The sequence below is a fragment of the Aedes albopictus genome, chromosome 3, assembly GCF_035046485.1.
Source record: "Aedes albopictus strain Foshan chromosome 3, AalbF5, whole genome shotgun sequence".
NCBI lineage: Eukaryota > Metazoa > Arthropoda > Insecta > Diptera > Culicidae > Aedes > Aedes albopictus.
The window spans coordinates 277,697,989-277,722,991 of NC_085138.1; positions in this window are offsets into that span (position 1 = coordinate 277,697,989).

Here is a 25,003-nt window from a genome sequence, read left to right on the forward strand (position 1 = left end):
ACTTACCTGCAATTTGGGACTTTTCTATCCCCGCAAGTTCCTCACCGGAGACCCTCTCCTCATCGCCAGCCCCAGTCCCCGGCTGTCCTACGAAAGGAGGCCAAGGACTAAGATCATGACGCGGAAAAAGCCCCTTGATGATCCCCTCCAAAATTTCTGGATAATGCACTGTAGGAGCCATTACACCTCTCGTCTTGGCCATCACGATCCTGAAGGCATCACCCCACGGATTCACATTGGCATTCTGACAGAGACAGGCCGTTTTGAATATCCTCCCAAGCAACACATACAACCAAAACTTACGCTGCCGTAACTCTTATATGACATGCGTGTTACTTGGGCTTATCTCCGTCTTCAACGCGGCTTTTGCAGCGGCGAACACCACCCGCCGTTCGTTTCGCTCTTCCTCAGATCGTGCTCGCTGCATCCTGCGCTTAGCCCGTAGGCAGGGATGCCATATATACAGATTTATCTGTATTATACAGATTTTTGAGCATCCATACAGATTGCGTTTGTATGGAATACAGATTTTTCATTTGTATAGGATACAGATTTTTGAACGAGTGATACAGAAATTCATCTGGCATCGCTGCCCGTAGGCAGGCGCGGCGCGGGTCCGCAATCGCTTGACTCCACCAGTATGCCGGTGGTCTCCCATTTCTAGGGTGAACTCGCCTAGTCATGGCCGCATCGCACGCACGCGAGAGCACCGCAACCAGCTCGTCGCCATCTAAACCATGTATGTTTCGCTCACGGCAGAGCGCCTCTCAAATACGCCTTTGTCGAAGTATGATGTCTTCTACCTGCGAAGGCTTGGCCTTGGCCTAGCCGCTTCTTCCTCTATCCGCTACCTGCTGTTGTTGTAGACGATACTGTAGCGAACCACAAGGTGGACGCTGAAAGTGTAGCTGTCGTCTACTTTCCTGTTCGAACTACTGGTTAGGCCAGGACCACAAAAAGTAACGTCAATAATCGACTCCTCACAGGTCCGACTATAGGTACTCTTGGTACCTGTGCATTACAGAAACTTTGTTATTGTCTTAAAACTTCTTGCTAAATAAATAAAACTGAACAAAGTTCATTCGTGCACAAATTTGGACTATCATCTCACTGAATTCTGACTTCACAGCGCATGGACTATTTTATTTTTTATTTATTTTTTGTCATGAGACAATTACAAAGGTGCGGTCATCCGGACGCGCTGTGGGCTGTTTTTTTTTATTGTCGCCATGAGACAATTACAAAGGTGCGGTCATCCGGACACGCTGTGGACTATTTTTTTTGTCGTTATGATACAATTACAAAGGTGCTGTCATCCGGACGCACTATGGACTATTTTTTGTCACCATGAGACAATTACAAAGGTGCGGTCATCCAGACGTGCTGTGGACTACTTTTTTATTGTCGTTATGAGATAATTACAATGGTGCGGTCATCCGGACGTGCTGTGGACTATTTTTTATGTCGCCGTAAGACAATTACAAAAGTGCAGTCATCAGGACGTGCTGTGAACTTTTTTTTTGTCGTCATGAGACAATAACAAACGTTCGATCGTCTGGACGCGCTGTGGACTGTTTTTATTATTGTCGCCATGAGACAAAATTGTCAAAAAAACAAATTTTACAAGGGTACGGTCATCCGGACGCGCTGTGGACTATTTTTTACTGTCATTATGAGACAGTTACAAAGGTGCGGTCTTCCGGATGCGCTGTGGACTATTTTTTTTTTGTCGTTATGAGACAATTACAAAGGTGCGGTCATCAGGACGCGCTGTGATTTTTTTTGTCGTCATGAGACAATTACAAAGGTGCGGCCATCCGGACGCGCTGTGGGCTGTTTTTTGTCGCTATGAGGCAATAACAAACGTGCGGTCATCCGGACGCGCCGTGGACTATTTTTTTTATTATTGTCGCTATGAGACAAAATTGTAAAATAATAAATTTTACAAAGGTACGGTCATCCGGACGCGCTGTGGACTATTTTTTATTGTCATTTTGAGAGAATTACAAAGGTGCGGTCATCCGGACGCGCTGTGGACTATTTTATTATTGTCGTTATGAGACAATAACAAAGGTGCGGTCATCCGGACGCGCTGTGGAATATTTTTTATTGTCGTTATGAGACAATAACAAAGGTGTGGTCATCAGGACGCGCTGTGGATTGTTTTATTTGTCGCCATGAGATAATTACAAAGAATGCACTGACTTTTCACTTCGACGTTCTTCGAATGATGACGACGACGCTGATGTGAATGATTGGCCATGCCTACTAGATCACTTGATGTGGCGTGCGTCGTTGCTGACTTCTTAATGTGTTATCATGAATCCACTATTTCATTCCTTACCGATCGCTTTCAGCAGCCGGTTGTGTTTACCGTGTCTCATCGCAGGCAAACCATTTCGTAGCCGGTGGAGTTTTTTCTCCACAAAGTGGTTTTTATATCGTGCGCTATTCCCACCGAGGACGAAAGTGATTTGCCTAAGGCGATTAACGCGATCGTCGTGAAGGAAGTCGACACTATACGTGTACGATTCCACCGGTAATTAAAAACCCACGCCACCGTTTGTGGGCAACAGATTTCATCGAGGGCGGCGCGGCGGCGAGTGCGACGAGAGGGACAAACATCAGCAACGCCAGCTTGTGTGCATCCGAGTCGTCATCACCGTGCTACCTACAGTACTGTATCAATAGATAAGTATTTTCGATATACGCTCTCGCCTCATTGTTCCCATTCCACAGTCTATCACGTGAACACGAGATAGCTGTCTGACTGCTATTCTATAGCAGTGGTTCCCAACCCACGTTCTGTGGAACAGTATAAAAACTTGTAAAAAGTTTTCAAAGTTATTTTTTTTTTTTGGTTTATTTCTTTTTCATTTTGTTCTCCCGTTTTTTAATTACTTTTGACACTGCATAGCGTGTGCGTCAAAGTAAACATAAATTGAATTTTATTTGAACTATCACATGGACGATCCGAATGGAGGCGGATCGCCTCCTAAAGATATTATTGCTCGGACGCGGTTTTACCAGCCATCTTCGCCTGGGCCTTGGGTTGTCTATTTCCGGCGCAAATGCAAACCTTTGAATGTGCTCTCAATCTCTCGAGAGCTGACGCGTAAGTATCCCGGGACTGTTATTCACCAAGTGAAACAGTCCAAGCTGCGTGTAACCGCACCTAGTTACAAAGCAGCAAACGAAATTGTCCAGCACGAGTTGTTCTCATGTGAATATGCCCTATACATAAATGCACGAGAAGTGGAGGTGGAGGGGAAGATCCTCGACGAAACGCTGACCTGCGATGACATCAAGACCGGTGTAGGCCGGTTCAATAATAGGTCGATCGCTGATGTGAGTATTCTTGATTGCAAACCTCTGCAAAAGGCATCCATGGAAGGTGACAAGAAAGTTTACTCACCGTCAGGGTTATTTCGAGTGACATTCCCAGGCTCCGTCCTCCCGGAATTTGTGGTAATTGATAATGCTTTTTACACAGTACGTCTTTTTAGACCGAAGGTATTTAATTGTACCAAATGCAAGCAGTTTGGTCACAGTGCTAGCTTTTGCGACAACAAGCCCCGTTGTGGCAAATGCAACCAAGCTCATCTCGACGAGTCTTGCACACAGGAAGCTGAAAAATGTAGCTACTGTGGTAAAGAACTTCACGACTTGCAAAAATGCCCGGCCTATAAAAAGCGTATTCAAAATGAGAGTCGCTCCATAATTAAGCGCTCCAAGAAGACATACGCGGAAATGGTGAAATCATCGAATCCGCCCGCTATAATGTCTGAGTCAGCTGTCCCAGTTGAAAATCCCTATCAGGAGTTGTCTTCCGATGATCAGGACGATGGCGAAACTGATGAGGGTGGATCCATTTCGGAGGTACACGCATCCGGAAAAAGGAAGTCACCATCTTCCCCGGGATTGCGCCGAAAGGTTTTCTTAAAGTCTTCCCTCAAAAGTTTGACAACTACCAAAGAAGGCGGAGGGAATTTAAAAACTCCGAAGAAGCAGGTCTCTGATGGTGCAGTTCCTTGCTGCAGCAAGGACCTAGAACCTCCGCCTCCAACTGTTAAGTATACTTCAAAAAGAAATACTCGACAAGGTGGCAAGAAAAAAGCCACAAAAGCTCCTCGAATTTCAGCAAAATCTATCAAGCCCAAACGAGGACTGTTCACTTTTAGGGCCCTTGTGGATCGCTTATATGATGCCCTCGGAATTTCCGACTCCTTCAGAGGCATACTAGACATTTTTCTCCAAGCAGTAGAAGAGTATCTTCGGAATTTGACACAATCATGGCCCCTCCTTGCTGCGATCATATCTTTTGATGGATAATTCATCAACCGAGGTTCAAGATATGATCACTGTACTACAGTGGAACTGTCATAGTTTAAAACCTAAATTAGACCTGTTTAAATTTTTGGTTCACAACTCTGATTGTGATATATTTGCACTTTGTGAAACATGGCTTTCTTCTGAAGACGAACTCAACTTCCACGACTTCAACATTATTCGCCAGGACCGAGATGACCATTACGGAGGAGTACTTTTGGGGATCAAAAAAAGTAACTCATTTTATAAAATTCCAATCCCAACTCATCCTGGCGTAGAAATCGTCGCTTGCCAAATAAACGTAAAGGGTAAAGATCTTTGCGTAGCTTCTGTTTACATTCCTCCAAGAATTTCAATTAATCGCCGTCATCTTTGGAATGCGATTTCTGCACTATCACATCCAGTTTTAATTCTGGGTGATATGAACGCACATGGTACAGCGTGGGGCGAACCATATGACGATAATAGAGCGGCCATTTTCTATGATTTGTGCGACGATTTCAATTTGAACATTTTAAATACAGGTGAAGTGACACGTATTGCATCTGACGGCAAAGAAAGTCGTCTTGACCTAACACTGGGATCAAGTTCACTATCACTCGATTGCTTGTGGAAGGTAATCGAGGATCCTCATGGTAGTGATCACTTGCCCATAATAACCACCATAAAGCATAATAGTGAAAGGTCAGACCAACCAATTCAGGTTCCTTTTGACCTCACAAGGAATATCGATTGGCAAAAATATGCAGAAGCGGTATCTTTTGGCATCGAATCAGTTAATCCCCTCCCACCTTTGGATGAATATCGATTCCTGTCAGAACTGATATACAAGAGTGCATTAGAATCACAAAAACGACGTGTTCCAAGTGCAACCTTCAAAAGAAGACCAGCCACACTAGGCTGGGATGATGATTGCACCCAGTTGTATCTTAAAAAATCTGATGCTTTCAAAGCTTTTCGTAGGCATGGTACTTCAGATCTTTATCAAGAGTATGCTAAGCTCGAAAAACAGCTGAAGAACCTGCTGAAAGCGAAAAAGCGTAGTTATTGGCGACACTTCATTGAGGGCCTCTCTAGAGAAACTTCAATGGCAACGCTTTGGAGAGTGGCTCGCAACATGCGAAACCGCTCTTCTTCTAATGAGAGTGACGAATACTCCAACCGTTGGATATTTAGCTTCGCGAAAAAGGTCTGCCCAGACTCAGTCCCAGCACAACCGATTTCTTGGGAAACATCCTCAAGAGACGGTTCTCTGGACAGACCCTTCACTATGCTGGAATTTTCTATGGCTCTTCTTTCATCAAACAATTCCGCTCCGGGACGCGATATGATCAAGTTCAATCTTCTTAAAAATCTCCCAGATATCGCGAAAAGACGATTACTGGACCTGTTCAACTCATTCATGGAGAACAACATCGTTCCGCCAGAATGGAGACAGGTCAAAGTAATAGCTATTCAAAAGCCTGGTAAACCAGCGTCTGATCATAATTCATACCGCCCAATTGCTATGTTATCATGTTTAAGGAAATTGTTAGAAAAAATGATCCTATCGCGACTCGACCATTGGGTTGAATCGAATAATTTGCTTTCAAATACACAGTTCGGGTTTCGAAAGGGCAAAGGAACAAACGATTGTTTAGCGTTGCTTTCAACAGATATTCAACTGGCCTTTGCGGAAAAGGAGCAACTGGCTTCAGTTTTCTTGGATATTAAGGGCGCCTTTGATTCAGTTTCCATAGGAATATTGTCAGAAAAACTGCACAATAGTGGACTTCCAGGAATTTTAAATAATTTCTTGTATAATTTGTTGTCAGAAAAACATATGAGCTTCAATCTCGGACAACTGACAACTTCCAGAATTAGCTACATGGGCCTACCCCAAGGCTCATGTTTAAGTCCCTTGCTTTATAATTTTTATGTGAAAGACATTGATAGCTGTCTGGAAGGACAATGCACGCTAAGACAACTTGCAGATGATGCTGTGGTTTCTCTAAAAGGCCCACATGCAGAAATGTTGCAAAGACCATTGCAAAGTTCCTTAAACAATCTGTCCATTTGGGCAAGAGATTTGGGGATCGAGTTTGCTCCGCAAAAAACTCAATTGGTTGTGTTTTCCAGAAAGCGGAACCCAGCCCAACTGAAACTCAATCTTTTGGGAATAGAAATCGACCAATCTTTGACTTCGAAATACCTTGGGGTCTGGTTTGATTCAAAAGGCACTTGGGGTACCCAAACTAAGTATTTGGTGCAAAAATGTCAACAAAGGATCAATTTTCTACGCACAATTACCGGAACATGGTGGGGTGCTCACCCGGAAGACCTCATAAAACTTTACAAAACGACGATTCTTTCTGTTATTGAGTATGGCTCTTTCTGCTTCCACTCAGCAGCAAACTGTCACCTAATAAAACTGGAACGAATTCAATACCGTTGTTTGCGTATTGCCCTCGGCTGTATGCACTCAACGCATAATGCGAGCCTAGAGGTCCTGGCAGGGGTGAAACCTCTCCAGAACCGCTTCTGGGAGCTCTCGCTAAGGTTACTTATCAAGTGTGGAGTGAGCAACACACTTGTTATTGGAAACTTCGAAGAAATGCTCAGTCTGAACACTCAGTCAAAATTCATGAGAATCTATCTTTTCTACATGTCATCTGATATAAGCCTCCCAGGTTATAATCCTCCTCGTGTACACTTCACCAATGACAGTTCCTCTGTTAAATACGATCTGTCCATGAAACAAGCTGTTCAGGGAATACCAGATCAACTTCGATGTATATCTATTCCTCGCATTTTTAACGAAAAGTACCAAAATGTCAATTCCTGGAAGAGATTTTTCACTGATGGGTCTCGCATAAATGGATCCACTGGTTTCGGTGTCTTCAATGAAAACTCCACCGCCTTCCGCAAACTTCAGGAACCTTGTTCGGTTTATGTTGCTGAGCTGGCAGCAATCAATTTCGCTTTGGGGATGATTTCAAACATGCCCGTAGACCATTTCTTCATCTTCTCGGATAGTCTTAGTTCTATTGAGGCACTCCGGTCGATGAAACCTGTAAAGCATTCATCTTACTTTCTTACAAAAATAAGGGAGCAGATGGGTGCACTGGTCGAAAGATCATACAAGATTACCTTTGTATGGGTCCCCTCACATTGCTCAATTTATGGCAATGAGAAGGCGGATTCTCTCGCAAAGGTGGGCGCACAGGAAGGTGAGATCTATGAAAGAAGAATTTCACACGATGAATTTTTCCATTTAGTTCGTCAGAGTTCTCTTCAAAGTTGGCAACGTGATTGGCGAGATGGCCAACTGGGACGGTGGTTACATTCTATTATTCCTAATGTTTCTTTGCGAGCGTGGCATTACGGTTTGGACGTAGGTCGAGACTTCATACGCGTGATGTCAAGACTCATGTCCAACCATTACTCGCTAGGCGCGCATTTGCATAGAATAAACCTCGCGCTCGACAAGCTTTGTACTAAATGCGGTTCCGGTTATGATGACATCGACCACGTAGTTTGGCAATGCCCGGATAATGACGCCTCCAGAGCGCTACTATTGGATACCCTTGAGGCCCGAGGTAGACAACCCTTTGTTCCAGTAAGAGATGTGTTGGGAACCCGCGATCTAATCTATATGCGGTCCATTTATGAGTTTCTTCGCATGTGTTGTATAAAGGTATAATCTTCTGTTTTTTTTTTTTCGCTTCAGTTTTTTTTCTTTGTGTGTGTCTTTTTTGTGTTATATGTTCCTGGCCATCCGGCAGACGAAAACCCGTGAGAAGCCCATGCCAACACCAGAGGCGACGCCAAAAGCCAAGATAACTCCCGGATGTGCTACAGAGAGCCCTGAAACCTTATCCTCACCATGCCTTTCCTTGAAATTTTGTGACCCGCTAACCTCGAGCAGCCACGAGTACCCTGGCCTCCTCCCAGTACTAACCTTGAGTACCTAAGAAAGACAGAAAATTGTATGTAACTGAATACAAAGAATGAATTTCGGCTCCGTAAAGCGTTACACGCGATTGAGCCATAAATAAATGAACTAGACAAAAAAAAAAAGAATCCACTATTACACAGCACCGCCATTTGCCAAGTCGATATCTAATATGGCCAGTGTCTTTAGTAGCATCTGATCCCGATGGTTCGTGAAACGGCTTGCCCATTCCACGGCTCAAGCATTGAAGTCACTCGCTATTACCACCGGCTCTCGCCCTGTCAGCTCGGTCGTCATACAGTCCAGAATCTGCGAGAACTGCTCGATTGACCACCATGGAGGTAAATAACAGCTACAGAAGAGATCCCCTTTACTTTGGCGACCACGAAGCCCTCATAGGTAGTAGACACAAACTTCTGCACGGGGTATTTACCCGTCGTCCATATCGCTGCCATTTTCCTGGTCCCATCCGAGACCCAGTAGCCGTTGTCGGTGGGTACTCAGTATGGGTCGGTTATGATGGCAATATCCGTCCCCCAATCAGAAACCGCCTGAAAAAGCAGTTGATGGGCTGCGTCCCAGTAGTTCAGGTTCAGCTGCGTTACCTGTACTGTGATATGTTCACTGCGGCTTTCATGAAGGCCGGGCATCTTGGACCACCCGTTGGATGCTTGTATTTCACGGATTTCCCGGTACCTCGTTTAGCCTTTTCACACGAGTCGCTTCTCGTGTGAGAGCCTTCACATCTCCCCTTTCGCCAAGGACCTCTTCCGCCAAACTTTTGTAGGCAGCGCTCTCGCGGTCCTTATCGCGCTTCAGCTCCAGGATCGATTCGCATCGCCTTCAAGACGTCCGAGTACTGTTCGGTCTTGATGATGAGCACGTCGCCTGGCTGGCGCCTGGCTGTGGTCCGACTTGTTGGCATTACTGCCGATCTTCGGGGTTAGTATCTTCGTAGGTTTGCGCGCACCGCCAGACGGCTCACCTGACTCACCTGACGGCTGCCTCACTTGCTTCTGAGAATGCTTATTACGAGCAGTCGCACCCACCACACCTTTTGGACTACCTGCGAAAGCGAAGGCCTCCGTCTGGGTAGACTTAGAAATCTTTACTTTCACCGGTTCCGCCGCTGCTACATGCTGCACGAGTCGCACGTGATCCTGCTTGGAATCGACCATCTTACTTACGAAGTCGCAACAGCGTCATGTTCAGGTCCTTTCTTATTTTGGACTCGGGCCCCGCTAAAATCAAAAGAGCAACAGTGCCCATGATGTACTACCAGCTAAGCATACAACTCTTGGCTGGCTTTCTTTGTTATCGACTGATCCGTAGAATTACGAGACTGAAACTTGTGAGGACCAGAGCTATGTTGATGTTGGACGTTCCAGGTTGTCGACTTTATACGTACGTGGTGGTCACAAGGTTTCCTACATATTCGATCACTCTTAAATTCTACTCAACTGTCTGTGACCCCTATTAAAAAACAGTTAATCGGAGAAATCCATTGCAATGACCCACCCCAATGTACATGCCATCCAACCAAAAAGACCGCGATCCGTTTGATTTTTACGTTGCAACCTTCATCACCGGTTTGTCGCGGTTTAATAACGTGAGAAGAAACATCATTACCTCGCATCTTGGGTAAACGTCACGTAGCGAACGAAAATGGAAGAAAATGCGGGAAAACTCTTCATCCATTTTGACACAAGCGTACCGAAACGAGTGGGACGTACCCGTCGTAATAACATCGGAAAACTTTTTTTTCCCTTCCTAGAAGAAGAAGTCCTGCTCCGGAGTGTATGAGAGGACGGCGCGCGCGCTGCTGAATGGTTTATTATGACCGGTCATAAAACCGGAGCAAAATGGCAAACATAAGGCAACGATTTACGATGTAATTAAGTTAATTTAGCCTAAACGCTGGAGATTTTACGCGTCTGTCAGCAGCGACGACGGGTGCTAGCTAGCCAGTTAGCACGAGAAACAGTTTGAGTCGGTGGAGTATTGACTGAGTCCCCGGATTGTGGCTAACCTCCATCGTCGTCGTCGTCGTCGTCGGGCGGTGGTGGGGCAAATGAGATAATGAGAGCAAACAGCTGACCAGCAGCAAAAATGGCTGATAAAAGGTTCCGCATGGATTGGATTTACTGGTTATGGCTACCACCACACCACACCGCTGGCTGCCCACGTCATCTGCCGGGTAACTAGATCATCAGAATTGGAGGGCGAAGGAAATTACCCGTTTCGTGTTCTAGTGTATAATTTACGATCGTGCGTGTTCGATACGGCCAATTTTTCGGTCGTGAAAGGAAAGTTTGGATCTTGATAAGGGTGAGTTGGAGACGTTGTATGAGGATTTGTTCTGAAGGTGCCGTAATCATTGTTTTGATGGAGTAACAAATTTGAAGACGACCGTGTTTGCTCTCACAGGAAATAAGTGATTGGAAGCTCAGGTCAATAAAAAGGCTTTTAGCGGGATCGGCATTAACTAAGGCTTGTTGTTCATTGCTCGTCTAAATCCTTGCGAAGCAGCTTAGTTATTATGCAAATTTATTTTTAAACTTATAACAATATTTTATTTAATTACCTTCTTCTTCTTTATGGCAGTATGGCTCGATGTTCTCACTGGAGCTTGGCCTGCCTATCTTCAACTCAGTGTTCTTAGAGCATTTCCACAGTTATTATTTGAAGGGATTTCTTTGCTTGCAATTGAATGAATTTGTATCTTGAGAGGCAAGGACAATGATACACTATGCCCAGGGAGTCGAGAAAATTTTCCCGACTAGGACGGGAATCGAACCCATCGTCTCCGAATTGGCGATCCATAGCCTTAATCACCAGGCTAACTGGAGACCCCATTCAATTAATTATATTCAAATCTATTCACATTCAAATTTCCTTAAGAATACTTTTTTGATGAGGAATGAACCTGGTGTAATGGTGGTGTGAGCGAATGCTTTCACGTCAAGGACCTGGGATTGAATTCTACTCCCGACAAACTAGCAAAATGCGAGTTCTCCCTTCAAAAGGAAAGTAAAGCGCGGGTCCCGAGATGAACTAGTCTAAGTTTAAACATCTCGACAAATAAAACATGACATGAAACCAAGAATGTCGAAAATTCAATCGACTCATAAAACTATATAGGCGATCGAATAAACAAAAAGAAAATAATTGGTCACCTTCTTAGATTATTTTAAAAATCATCCTTTTCAAACCATGCCACCGGTGTTGATGGAAAGTGCATTAATGATGCCATGAGCTTTAAAAAATCATCATCCTCATGCGTTTCAATATTGTCGCTCTAGTGACCACTTTGCTGAAGATCCCCTCCTAGACAAATAGCACACAACTTATCCATGCGGAGGCAGCTTACATGGCCATGGGTAGGTGTAGGTATGCATCAATTTTGTGACAACGATATTGCCACCCATCCATCCATTCATCTCACTCGAGACAAGGACATGCACTCAACGCTGAAGGGTTTCTTGAAGAGAACGCATTCACCCCCATCACCCGGTTCACATTTACTTATAGTAGGCAGTATGAAAGCCAAGTGATCCCTCCATAATCTTCGCGGTGTGTTTTACCAACACACCATTCATCAACGTGCGTTCAAGGACGTTCCGTTCCCTGTTTTAAAGATTCCTTTGATAGGTTGTGTTCTTATGAGGGTTTCTATGCCAAGCAATTCTAGCACAGATCTAGTAAGCATTGGCAGAGAATAAGGATTCTCTCGAAGGGGTGACTGGGGAGTGCCATCCAAAACGAATGACTAAGGGTCTGTTCCAATTGGCGAACTAAAATTATTATTTACTTAAATTTGACAATTTGACAATTAAATTTAACAGTTACATACATACATTTATTTGTTCAACATCACATTTAAAGGGGCTGTCCATAAACCACGTGGTCATTTTTTGGGAGATTCCGAAACACCCCACAGGGAGGGGGGCCTGCGTGGCTTTCTGTTCATAAAAAAAATTGTATGGACCGTGGTCTTTGCCCTAACCCCCACAATCATGACCACCTGGTTTATGGATGGCCCCTAAGACAAGATAATCAACAATAGTACGCCACAATACTCGGTTTGTGGCTGCCGCTCTCCATCCTCGGTCGCGCCCAATGCTCGCCAAGTCACGCTCCATCTGGTCCGCCCATCGTGCTTTCTGCGATCCAAGCCTTCTTGTGCCAACCGGATCAGTTGCAAACACCAGCTTTGCAGGGTTGTTGTCCGGCATTCTTGCAACATTCTCTGCCCATCGTATCCTTCCGGCTTTGGCCACCTTCTGGATGCTGGGCTCGCCGTAAAGTGCAGCGAGCTCGTGGTTCATCCTTCTCCGCCACACACCGTTCTCCTGTACACCGCCGAAGATCGTCCTTAGCACGCGTCACTCGAAAACAAAAGTAGACATGAGAGTCCATCACCTTGTCGCAGTCCCCGGGGAGATTCGAATAAACTGGATAGTTCACCCTTAAGCCCTTAAGGGCTTACGTAGTTTTGCACACCGTACATCGTTGCTTCAATTAGTCTAGTCAGCTTCCCAGGAAACTCGTTTTCGTCTATGATTCTCCATAGCTCAGCGGGGTCGATACTGTCGTATGTCGGTTTGGAAGTCGATGAATAGATGATGCGTTGGGACCTGGTATTCACGGCATTTCTGAAGGATTTACCGTACGGTGAAGATCTGGTCCGTTTTGGACCGGCTGTCGATGAAGCCGGCTTGATAACTTCCCACGAATTCATTCGTTTTAGGTGATAGACGACGGAAGATGATCTGGGATAGCACTTTGTAGGCAGCATTCAATATAGGGATCGCTCTGAAGTTCTCACATTCCAAATGGTCGCCTTTCTTGTGAATGGGGCAGATCATCACTTCCTTCCACTCCTCCGGTAGCTTTTCGGTTTCCCAGATCCTGACTATCAGCCAGTGCGACAGGCGGCCAACTTTTCTGGGCCCATCTTGATGAGTTCAGCTGCGATACCATCCTTACCAGCTGCTTTGTTGCTTTTGAGCTGATGAATGACATCGTTAACTTCCCTCAGCGTAAGAGTTGGTTCATTTCCGTCCTCCGCTGCACTGGCGTCGTTTCCTCCGTTGCCGTAGGCTACCGTGCCTACGTTCTCCACGCCGTTCAGGTGCTGATCGAAGTGCTGCTTCCACTTTTTGATCACCTTATGTCCGTCCGTCAAGAGGCCTCCATCCTTATCCCTGCACATTTCGGCTCGCGGCAAGAAGCCGTTGCGGGATGCGTTGAGCTTCTGGTAGAACTTCAGTGTTTCTTAGGAACGACACAGCAGTTCCATGTCTTCGCGCTCCGCTTCTTCCAGGCGGCGCTTTTTCTCCCGAAATAGGCGGGTCTGCTTTTCCGCTTCTGTTTGTAACGTTCCACGTTCTGTCGGGTCCCTTGCTGCAGCATTACCGACCGTTTTGCACTCTTCGTCGAACCATTCGTGCCATCGATTCCGGTCCACGTATCCGATTGTGCCCTCGGCAGCGTCGTTGGTGACTGTTTTCACTGTACTCCAGTAGTCTTCTAGAGCTTGCCCTCGTCTGGCAAGCCAGCCTCCAGATTCTGCGCGTATGCTGAAGCGACATTCGGTTGTTTCAGTCGTTCTAGGTTGTACCGTGGCGGTCGCCGGTACCGTACATTGTTGATGACGGAGAGTTTTGGGCGCAGTTTGACCATCACCAGATAGTGGTCGAAGTCGATGTTGGCGCCATGATAGATCCTGACGTCGATAATGTCGGAGAAGTGCCGTCCGTCAATCAGAACGTGGTCGATTTGAGATTCCGTCTGCTGTGGTGATTAGGGATGTAGTACCGGTAGTACCGGCACGGTGTGTCTGGTAGAACAAATTTATTACAAAAAAATGGGCATCGCTAATTTTTACGCTACGTGAAAGTTGACGCTACCAGCTTTCATTCAAGCCCAACATCGAAATATTCCATCGGGGGAACTTTTTCATAAAAAAATTGGGTATGTTTGTTAAGTAGAAATAGGGATTAATTTGGAACCGTGCATTTTGTATGGGGAAAAACAGTATTCTGAAAAAGTTGTTCGGGATCCCTCGGTGGATTTTTCTGGGGAACACGTTAAATGAAAGCTAGAAGTCCATATTTTCGAAAAACGGCGGATTTGGCGATGCCTATTTTTTTGTGATAAACCTTCACCATATGCACGCCGTGCCGGTACTGAAAATACCGGTATTACCGACCAATTTTTGGTACCGAAATACCGGTACTGACTGAGCCTTAGTACCGGTACTTTCGGTACCGTGAAATCTCTTCCGAAATGTTGGAACCCGGTATTTTTTTTTCTTTTTTAATCCGATCATTAGTATAGCCGATATGCAATGGAAACTCGACTAGAAGTTTATAACAAAAATGTAACATCTTTCTAACAATATGTTACACACTTGACATAATTTTCTAGTCGGGAATAAACGAAAACATTTATTTAAAACCAAGTGTAACAAACAAACATTTCATATATGCAAAACGTTTCTGCAAATAGATTTATTAGCTTAAACTAAAACTTGTTAGATTAGGGTTTTTTGTTATTTCTTCAGTCTTTAAAATCCATTGAAAGCATCATCAAGGAAAAATTAGTTAAATCTTCTTCTGTCTTCACCTTGTAACTGTCTATCTGAATTTAGTATATCAAAGGGTGTTCTTGTTTCATTTTAGACTCATCAAGATACTGCCTATGGAACTGCGTAGAAGCTAAACAAAAGCTACAAAAACAGTTTCATACAACTCATTTCTTTTCATCACTTTTATTTGATATTTTTGTTAAATTAGGTATTTACTGGTTAGCTTCAATGTCATCCCTGAAAACCGGGATTAACATTTTCCTGGTAAATTGAAGATTTTCTGTGCAAAATAGATGATTCTTCATTTTAGTGGAAAATTTCTCAGTACCGGTATTTTACCGGTACTACCGGTACTGTCAACCCCAGTACCGAAATACCGGTACTCACCAAAAGTGGTCGGTACTGCGACCCTTAGTGGTGATCTCCAGGTGTAACGATAAGGGAGGCTGTGTTAGAAAAAGGTGCTACGTATGGCCATATTTTTGGAGGCGGCGAAATCAATGAGTCGTAGGCCGTTTTCGTTCGTCTGCTGGTTGACGCTGAACTTACCAATCGTCGGTCTGAATTCGTCCTCCTGGCCTGCCTAAGCGTTCAAATCTCCTATGATGATCTTGACGTCGTGGCTTGGGCTGCGCGTAAAATGCGTCCTTGTCATCATCAGTGCTTCCGGAGTGTGAGCTGTGCACGTTTATTATGCTGAAGTTGAAGAATCGGCCTTTGATCCTCGATCTGCCCATTCTTTCGTGGATCGGTCACCAACCAATCACGCGCTTCTGCATATCACCCATCACGATGAAAGCTCATTATGTAAGTCATAAATGGTCAAAATTTCATTGCATTCAGTTCATTGAATCCGGAGATATTGCACTCAAAGTTGGTTATCGGATAAATATACCTTTTTCTAGAATCTTTATAACTTCGTGCAGAATAGCCCGATCTTTTCCAAATGTTGTCCACTGACACACAACTAGTTGATCCACTTACAGTAAATGATTGAGAATATTTGATGCACTTTTCGAAAAGTTACAGCTATTTGAATATTTTTTGAGAAGGGAAAATTTTGCCTGTCCCGATCATTTTGTCTATCCCCTGTATGAGATGCATTCGTAAATAAGAGAGAGAATTAGATAGAAAGCTATACAAAGTAGGAAGGACGAGCCAAGCCATCCCCGGAATCCTGGACCCTTTGCATATAAATCTGAAGCGGTAGCCACTAGATCACCATTTTTTTATTTACTATGAGAACAAATATTCCATATCCTCCAATCTCCAAATGCATTTGATCTTTTGAAAGCATGGCAGATGTTCGATACATCTCAAGTTACGCCATAAATGACAAGCAGGGCCAGGCAAATGATGGAGCATCAGTGCAATCAGTTACGATTGTTCTTAAAGATTCACATTTCATTTCAACAGTCATCTGAAATTCATAACATTGTTCCGAAAGCTTGTTGAAATGACGAAACAAAGCGTGTCTGTTCCATCATCATCAGCTCTCATTCATCACATTTGCCCCGCTCGAATGACCACTCAAGCCGAACAAAGGACACTCCAACCTTCGGACGGTGGACAATGAAGTACGTGTTAAAAATTTATTTGATTGGCAGCCGCAAATTTTAATAAAAGTGACAAGTGAAACGAGAAAAAAAAAATCTCATCTGCCAAATATGGTCATCGAGAGTAAAAATAAACGAACTGTAAATATATTCTGTCAAAAAACGAACAAAACATCGCCCGCGCGAATATGTTCGCCGTCAACGCACGGGGAGAACAATGAAAAACAGTACCGAATTTATTGATGCAACAAAAAAAGAACAGCGAGAGTCCTAATTGTAAATTTGAAGCGTTGAAAACCAAACCACATGTAGATATAGGGGATAAAATGAAAAAAAAAAAAAACAAAAACGCGAAAGAGCCCATGAGTGAGTGAGTGCGAGTGAGCACGGCGCAGTAAGATTAAAGTTAAATAAATTATTTTTATTACGAAACAGCAACATTTAACTGAACCGACAAAGGAAAAATAACCAACACAATACAATACAGCAATCGGCGGTCAAGGGTTGAGGGCCTACAAAGGGCGACGACGGTACGCAAAACATAACCCCATTGCGATTGCTCGAGCCCATTGAATGGTGGGTGACTGGCAGTAGGACGAGAGAAAATGTGTATTGATTTTGATAAGAAACACAACCAAACAAATACACAGACACACACGAACACGAAACGAGCCAAGTGTATGGAAGCAAAAAATGAAACAATAACAGTATAGGAACTTTTTTAAAAATAAAGTGCGAAAAACTCGATGCAGAAAAAAGTAACCAGGAAATGTGTTTTCATGTTGATGTGGTTGATGATGACTGCACCACACACTGTGTGTGAGCCCTTATTCCCCATCCATCAAGCTGTCAGCAACAACAATAACAGCCTCAACGATACGCGGCGCATGGCCTTTGAATAATATGTGAATGATTCATCTGTTTTTTTCCCTGGTTTTTATTTCTGATCCATGCGTTACATTGTGGTTAAGTGCTTATGACCGTCCTTTTGATGTTTTCAGTATGGAAAGCTACTGCCGAAATGTGCCTGAGTACTTCGTGGGGATTGTATTTATCCTGTGGGCTTTCAAGCTATCAAAAAGCGATAAAATTCTCGTTACTCAATAAATAAAAAAGTTTCGTCAACACATTTTAATGTTGTACAACAAGGACAATGTCAAAGGTCACAAAGATATTTGAAAAACATCCGATATTATTTTACAAGTGTAATCACTATTCGAATCATTCCCATGAGTTTATTGAATGAAATAGATTCATTTAAAGTTTCGTTTCTAGATGACACATCTCAATGAAAAGAAACTCAAATCAAATTGGTATGATCGATATAAGAAGAAACATATTTAGACTCGTCTTTTTTTTTGAGCGCATTTTAGTAGGTCGGCTCCAAAAGTACGTTCTGCTCCTTTTGGGAACTTTATGCCATTTTCTAGAGTGTAGCTGGAAAGGCAACTGCTGTGAGGTCTCAAACCAGCTCCAAATGTATGGCCTTTTTGCTGAAGTGTACAAAAACGGCGATATAAGCCGTATGCGCTGTTGAAAGACGGTAGGGGAAAGTGGGGTAAGATGACATTTTTCAAACTTTCTACGTTTTCAATGATAAACAGAAACAGAACAGGAATTCATCCAGGGTTTCTTCCAAGGATTCTTTCAAAGACCCATCCAACAATTATTTCAGGAGTTCCTCCTGGAATACTTCCAGAATTCCTCGAAGAACTCTTCTAGGGAATTCTCCTGGAATTCCTCCAGGGTTTCCTCTTCAAATTTTTCAAACGATTCCTCCAGGAATTTGTCCAAACATTCATCCAGGATTTCCTCCAGAGATTCCTCCAGGAATTGCTTCAGGAATTCCTCCAGGGATTTTTAAAGAACTTCTTCAGGGATCCCTCAGGTATCGGTCCAGAAATTTCTCTAGGATTTCATCGAATGTTTTTTTCAGAAATTTCTTTAGGGATTCCTCCCGGAATTACTCTATGGAATCTTCCAGAACTTTCTCCGGGAATTCATCCTGAGATTCCACCGGGTATTCATCTAGGAGTGTCTTAAGGGATTTTCATGAATTCCTCCTTGCTTCAGGAGCTTTTCAAAGAATTCCTTCAGGGATCCCTCCAGAAACTTCTCCTACAATTCCTTTAAGGATTCCTCTAGAAATTCCCCCGAGAATTCCTCCTGAGATTCCTTCAAGGATTCATCTAGATTCTCGAAATTTTTCCGAGGATTCCCCGAGGAATCCTTTCAAAATTGTCTCCAAGGATTTCTCCAGGAATTCATCAAGAAATTCCTCTAGGAATTGTTCCAACAATTTCTTTAGGTATTCCTCCCAGATTTCCTCTAGAGATTACTCCAGGAATTCTTCCAGGATTTTCTCCAGGGATACCTTCAGGAAATTCTACAGTTAGTCTTTCAAAATATCCTGCAGCAGAGGTTCCCAAACTTTTTGCTATCGCGGCGCCCTTTGACATTTTCGAAAATGTCGCGGCGCACCAAAGTTTGCAACAAAGTTTTATTTTAATTTTGGGCAACTTTCACTTTACAGTGTGCAGGACAAAATCGTGAAACACTTCTCTAATATCCTGTTTTCAGAAATCAATATTTGGAAAACGAACTATTTTTTAAATTAATTTCTCAAAGATAGTTTAAATATTTGTAAGATTTCAAAAATCATGTTAATTTCATCATAGAAGTTTTAAACATAAGAAGAAACTCTGATGTAAAGGTAAAACAAGCTGCTGAATTTCAACAATTCAGAAAAGAATTCTAATGCGTTTGCAATAATTAAAGAACTCTTTGAATGAAAATGACTACACAGAACTTGACTTTAGCTTTAACTTTTTGCGGAAATTGCAAAGCAACACTTTTATTTATTTTGGAAAATTTCGGCAAACTGGGACACATGAAGAGATTGTTAAGACCTGCCAGGTAGGCTTTGATTGAATTTATTTTCATAAATTTCAACTTAACCCTTTGGGCCTGGATTGGCCATATAACCCCATTGATGAAACCGAGCATAACAAACTTATTCGAGTTCAGCGAGGCAGCGGCAGTACTGATGAAACAGTCCGGTTCAAAAAGGTCAAAGCTAGCTCTTCACACTACCAGATCGGCAAACCTGCATCCCGCTAAGCTATTCCGAAGACCTTGTAATTATTCTGGAAAGAACGTAAATAATGTTCTTGAAATTAAAATCTTTGGACAAGTTATAGTGAAATGAAAAGCTGGGCTGAAGCTTAAGAGTTCCAAAAACAATTTCAAAAACATGAAATTTTAAAATGTGGTTTTAATTGATATGTTTAAAAAAGTATACCAGAAATCCTATGGAACAATCGAAGAGTCAGGAAAGATGTAAAACAATGCGAGCGACACTAGTTTTACTAATAAGATAAAAAAAATAAAGGTGTTCCGCAAAACAAATAAAGAGTTTGTTTTTTTTTTGTTTTGTCACAAAAGCCAAAATTCTGCGGCACACTTGGGAAAGGTTCGCGGCGCACCAGGGCGCCGCGGCGCACAGTTTGGGAAGCACTGTCCTGCAGGAATTCCTCCAAGTATTCCTAGAGTACGTAGATGCTATCGACTGCTTCGAATTCACAGGGGATTTTTCGGCTTTCAGTCTGTAAGCGATTGAAACGAAAATATCTTTCTTACGCCCATTGAAACGTCGGGCGTAAGAAAGATATTTTCGTTTCAATCGCTTACAGACTGAAAGCCGAAAAATCCCCTGTGAGTATTCCTAGAGGGACTTCTCCAAGAATTCCTCCAGGGATTCCTCTACGCACAAGTAACATTTTAAGTGTTGTTCAGCTCCTAGTTCAGCTCTATAAGAGATCTTCATGACCAATTTTTAAAAAAAACTTGCAATAAAACTGATTTATACATCAAAACCTCTTGACAACCTCTTTAAGAGCATCTTCCGGCTAAATGAACCACTCTCGGAGAGGTTTTGCAAACCGTATTAAGAGTAGAAATAAAACTGTTTTAAAACCTAGTTGAAAAAAATTCCGTACTCGAAAAAAGGTTATGATGAATGATGATGTTTTTTTTTCAACAAAAAATATGACAGCTCAAGATGCAGAGAAGCTTCTTCGATGGCACCTAAAGTTTAGGAGCATATCATTCGGAAGCGATCATTTCAAAGTAATATTTCAGTAGTTTTTGTGTTGGTAGGCTTATGCGCATTCAATTTTAAATAATTCTCTTCGAAAATGGTGAATATTATCATCTTGGAATGAAATAAATCAATTTGCTAATTTAGTTAAACTATCTCGAATCACAAGAAAACTCAGCTGAGAGAGTTAATTTATGTGAGCATGTTATGGAAATGGCGGCAAACTATCAATTAATTGCTTATTTGAGCTAAATTAACTATTTTCCATTCACGTCAGATAATTTTTCAATATGGCGACGACCACAATTAGACGAAAGCAAGTTTACTTTTATGATGACCGCAATAAACCTAGCAGTGTCGTAGTTTCTACTTCTCCACCAACAGATGTCGTTACAAACCAAAGGATCGCCATCTGTTGAGAGTTTGCACAGTTTTATTGCGGTAATAATGAATGCCAGATGGTTTACTCTTAAAATCTGGCTTTATGGATGTCTTCAAGTGTACTATAAAACATTTAATCTAAGGTTTTCATAAAAGAAGTCATAAAACTGTGGGTTTTAATTATTGCTGTAACAAACCCATAATAAAAATCAAACAAAACCAATCGGCAATGGAATTGTTACTTGGGCGGTCTCCTCCTTAAAATCCTCCCTCAGGAATTCCTCCTGAAATTTCTCCAAGATTTTTTCCAGAAATTGTTCCGGGAACTCTCCCATGGATTCTCTGGCTATTCCTTCAGGAATTCTCGGGAACTCTTTAAAAAATTATTCTGGCGTTCCTACAGAAATTTCAGGATTTTTTTCATCATCTTTTCCAGGGATGCCGCACTCAAGAATATCTCCTGGATTACCTGAAGATTTCGAGGAACTCTTCCAGCGATTAGTATTGGAATTCTTCAAGATAGTTTTAGATGAAAGTGTACAGGAACCAGGAATTATCTCCAAAAAATCTTCTAGGATTTGTGGATCACAGATTTGTTCAGGAATCCATCCTTGTTTTTTTTTTTCAAGAATATCCCCTGCAGCTCCTGCAAAGGAATTCCTTCAGAAATTCGTCCTGCGATTCTTTCAGAAATATATCCTGATATTCTTTTTTTACTTCAAGAGACCCGTCAAGAAGTTATTCATAGATTTTTTTAGGAACTCTTTTAGAAATTCCGCTGAGAGTTTTTCCAGGGGTGTTTTGAAGGTGTTCCTTTTGAAAGCCGTTCAGACATTCTTCCAAAAATTTATCAAGGGAATCCTTCAGAAATTCCCTAGAAAATGATTCAAGGGTTTCCTCCAACGATTGTTTTAGGATTTCTTCAGGAATTTTATCGGAGATCGCCTTCCGAATAGTGTAAGGATTGCTTCGGAAATTTCTTTTGGAATTTCTCTAAGAAGTTTCCTAATAAGGGATTCCTTTAGGAATCCCTCCAGCATTTTCTTCAGGAGTTTATTCAGGGATTCCATCAGGAATTCTTACAATAAGTTCTACAGCGCAGGTTTTGTTTGTGCAGAAGTAATTGTGACTTAATTTGAAAACAACAAATAAGGTCTAACATGCCAGAAGCGCTTCCAGACACTTCTTCGGAGAATTCATCTAGGGAAGACTCCTTCGGAATTCTTCCAGGGCTTCCTCCGGAAATTTCTGTAGAATACGCAACATGAATTTCTCTTAGGGGCTGTCCATAAACCACGTGGTTATGAGGGGGGGGGGGGGGGGGGGGGGTTCGGCCAATGACCCTTTTGTATGGACAAATAAAAAAATTTGTATGGACTAATGACCACGCGGTGGGGGGGGGGGTTGAAAAGTCCCAAAAAACTGACCACGTGGTTTATGGACAGCCCCTTAGAGTTCTTTCTTCAATTCCTCCAGACATTTCTTTCTGAATACTTTCCAGCAGTTTTTTTTTTCAGGAATTCCTCCAGGTGAATTCCAGATTTTTTCCAACAACTGAATTATTTGAGAGTTCTCAAGAAATACCTCCCGAAAATTATTCAAGAATTTCAAGGGATTCTTACAGGGATACCTTGTGGGTTTCCTCCAGTGATGGCTTTCACGAGAGTAACTTCAAGAACTCTTCCAAGGATCCTTCCGGGTATACATCAAATGACATTTCTACAGAACTATACTCTGAAATGTTCTACTAAAGAAACTGTTGAAGTACACTATGAACAAAATTCTGGGTTAGTTAAAAAAAGAGTACGTAATTTCCAAAAGAGTTCAGATATGATTTCTTACGAAATTTTTGTGGATTTTACCAAAGTAAGATGAGCCCAGAAGAAATAATGCACGAGTAAGGAAAAATCCTTAATCTTCCAGAAATTGGTCACTCCTACCAGCACCACGCTGATTTATGTAAAACAAGCGAACTTTTTTCAACGTATTGTACAAAATAAAACAACGTGACTGCCGAAGCATTAAATAATGCTTTTAGAATGTAAAGTAATTATATTCAATTTAACCATGTTGCGTTTAGTTATGAAAGTGCTAGTAGGTATAAATATATTAAGGGTGCTCGCCTTACACCCTACCCCCAACCAACCCGATTGAAAAGCTAGCTACGCCCTTGGCCATAATGGCTGACTTGGACCCCTACTCACGTTTTCAAGAGCACGTGCTCAATTTGGAAAATCTTGCAAGTGAGCAAAGCCAGGATACACAAGTATGGCTTTGTTCGATGTTTCGCTCGTCAGATTTGAGCCTCTAAAGTTTGTATGCAAAATTGAAATGGGATTTCTTGATGTTTCACCTTAACATTTCTATGACAACAAATGAATTTCCGTGACAACTCTTTCCAAGTGCGTGTTTCCATCCCTGCACACTCAAAAATTCTTTATTGTAGCTGTATTGGAATATTACACTTAATTTTCAGTTCCATGTGCATGCATTTTACATGAACCACAACACAAAAAACAGACAATATTTGCTTACAATAAAACGTAAGTAAATTTATTATCCATTTGTGCAGTGGTTTAAGTAAATTAACATGGAAAAGGAGCGGTATGCAGAGCACATGCGTGAAGATACGGTGTGTACGGATCCAGCAGGAAATGAAAGGAAATGCTTTGTCTAAGCGCAGGAAGATCACTTTCGGCCCGGGTGCTTGTCTGGGAGGGTGAAAAACTGCTTGTGTAATTAAACTGTTATCACCAGTGGTGATAAAATAATAGAATATATTGGAATTACATACTTGGTCTTCATTTAATTTTACACGAAAAAAAAACCTGGGAAGTCGAGGTCTGACCAAATTGAGGTTATGTTACTGACACAAAGCACATGCAGTAAAATTACAAACACGTGTGGTTAGTCTCTTGTAAAAATAAGATCAAACTTAGATTTGTGTCAGTAAAACGACTCAAAATTACTTGAGTCTTTCGAAGTGTGTGGTCTCAAGAGCAAAAGCTGCGTTCCCTCTTGAACTGGCCATATCCGTACACTTCATTGTTTATTTCTATTCCCAAACCTAAGCCAACCATGGAATCTCTGAATGTTGGTTCGATGTTGTATGATTTCAACGCAAGCTACCTTCACTATTGATTGGTTGACCTGCAAATAAAAAATGCAGTAACTGAATTGATGAGTACTTATTTTCTTGCTACTGCTTGCCTGCTTGTGGCTATGGAAAAGAAGCTACATTTGCAGGGCACAAAGAAAACAGTCGGAATTCTTGCTAACACGACAGCAATTCTATTATCATTTGGTTATATGGAAATAATGACTGCCTTCATAACCTCGGTCGGTGGAAGCAACTTCCAGGATACTGCAGGCGCGTGGGGCCGGGTAGATTTATTGCAATCTATTATTCGACTCAAACCCAACAGCGGACTTGAAGTCAGTTGTCGCCAATCCGGACAAAGGACCCTTACAGTGGGAATAATCATGGTTTATCATGGTTGGATTCAGTTGCCAAGTCAATATTGTTCTACGATAAATCTGTTTAGACTCGCTCTGAATGCGGAATAAATGTTTCCTTTGTTCAGTTCAGCTGGTGGCTACAGTGACGTTTTCAACGGATTTCCAGTGATTTATATATGTCATCATTATGATTCCAGTAAATTGCTTTCGGTATCTGATCTCAGTGTCACAGAGTGGAAAACGGGGATTTTATTTGAACTGTAAATTTCACATCGCATCGAGTTACAGCTGATTTTTTATTAAGATTTATGCACAGACAACAGATCGTAATACTGACTTACAATGAATAGTACTGTAGAAGATAATGCATATACGTACGATAATAAGACTTTAAAAAGTTTAATTTCGTTTGTCAGCTTCATGATAGCAACCAATTTCTTGGAAGGATCATCATCTGTTTTACTGTGATGTAACATGCTTTCAACGTGTGCCACTTCACAAACTCAATAAAGCCCAATCACTAAGCTCTTTGCTCGTCACAGCATGAACCACTCCAGTTACGCATTCTCCCGGCCTATACGACTATGTACAGAAGCCCAGCTTTGTTTCCTGCAAGAGGTGCCCAAGTAGCCCCAACCATTATTGCGCTAATA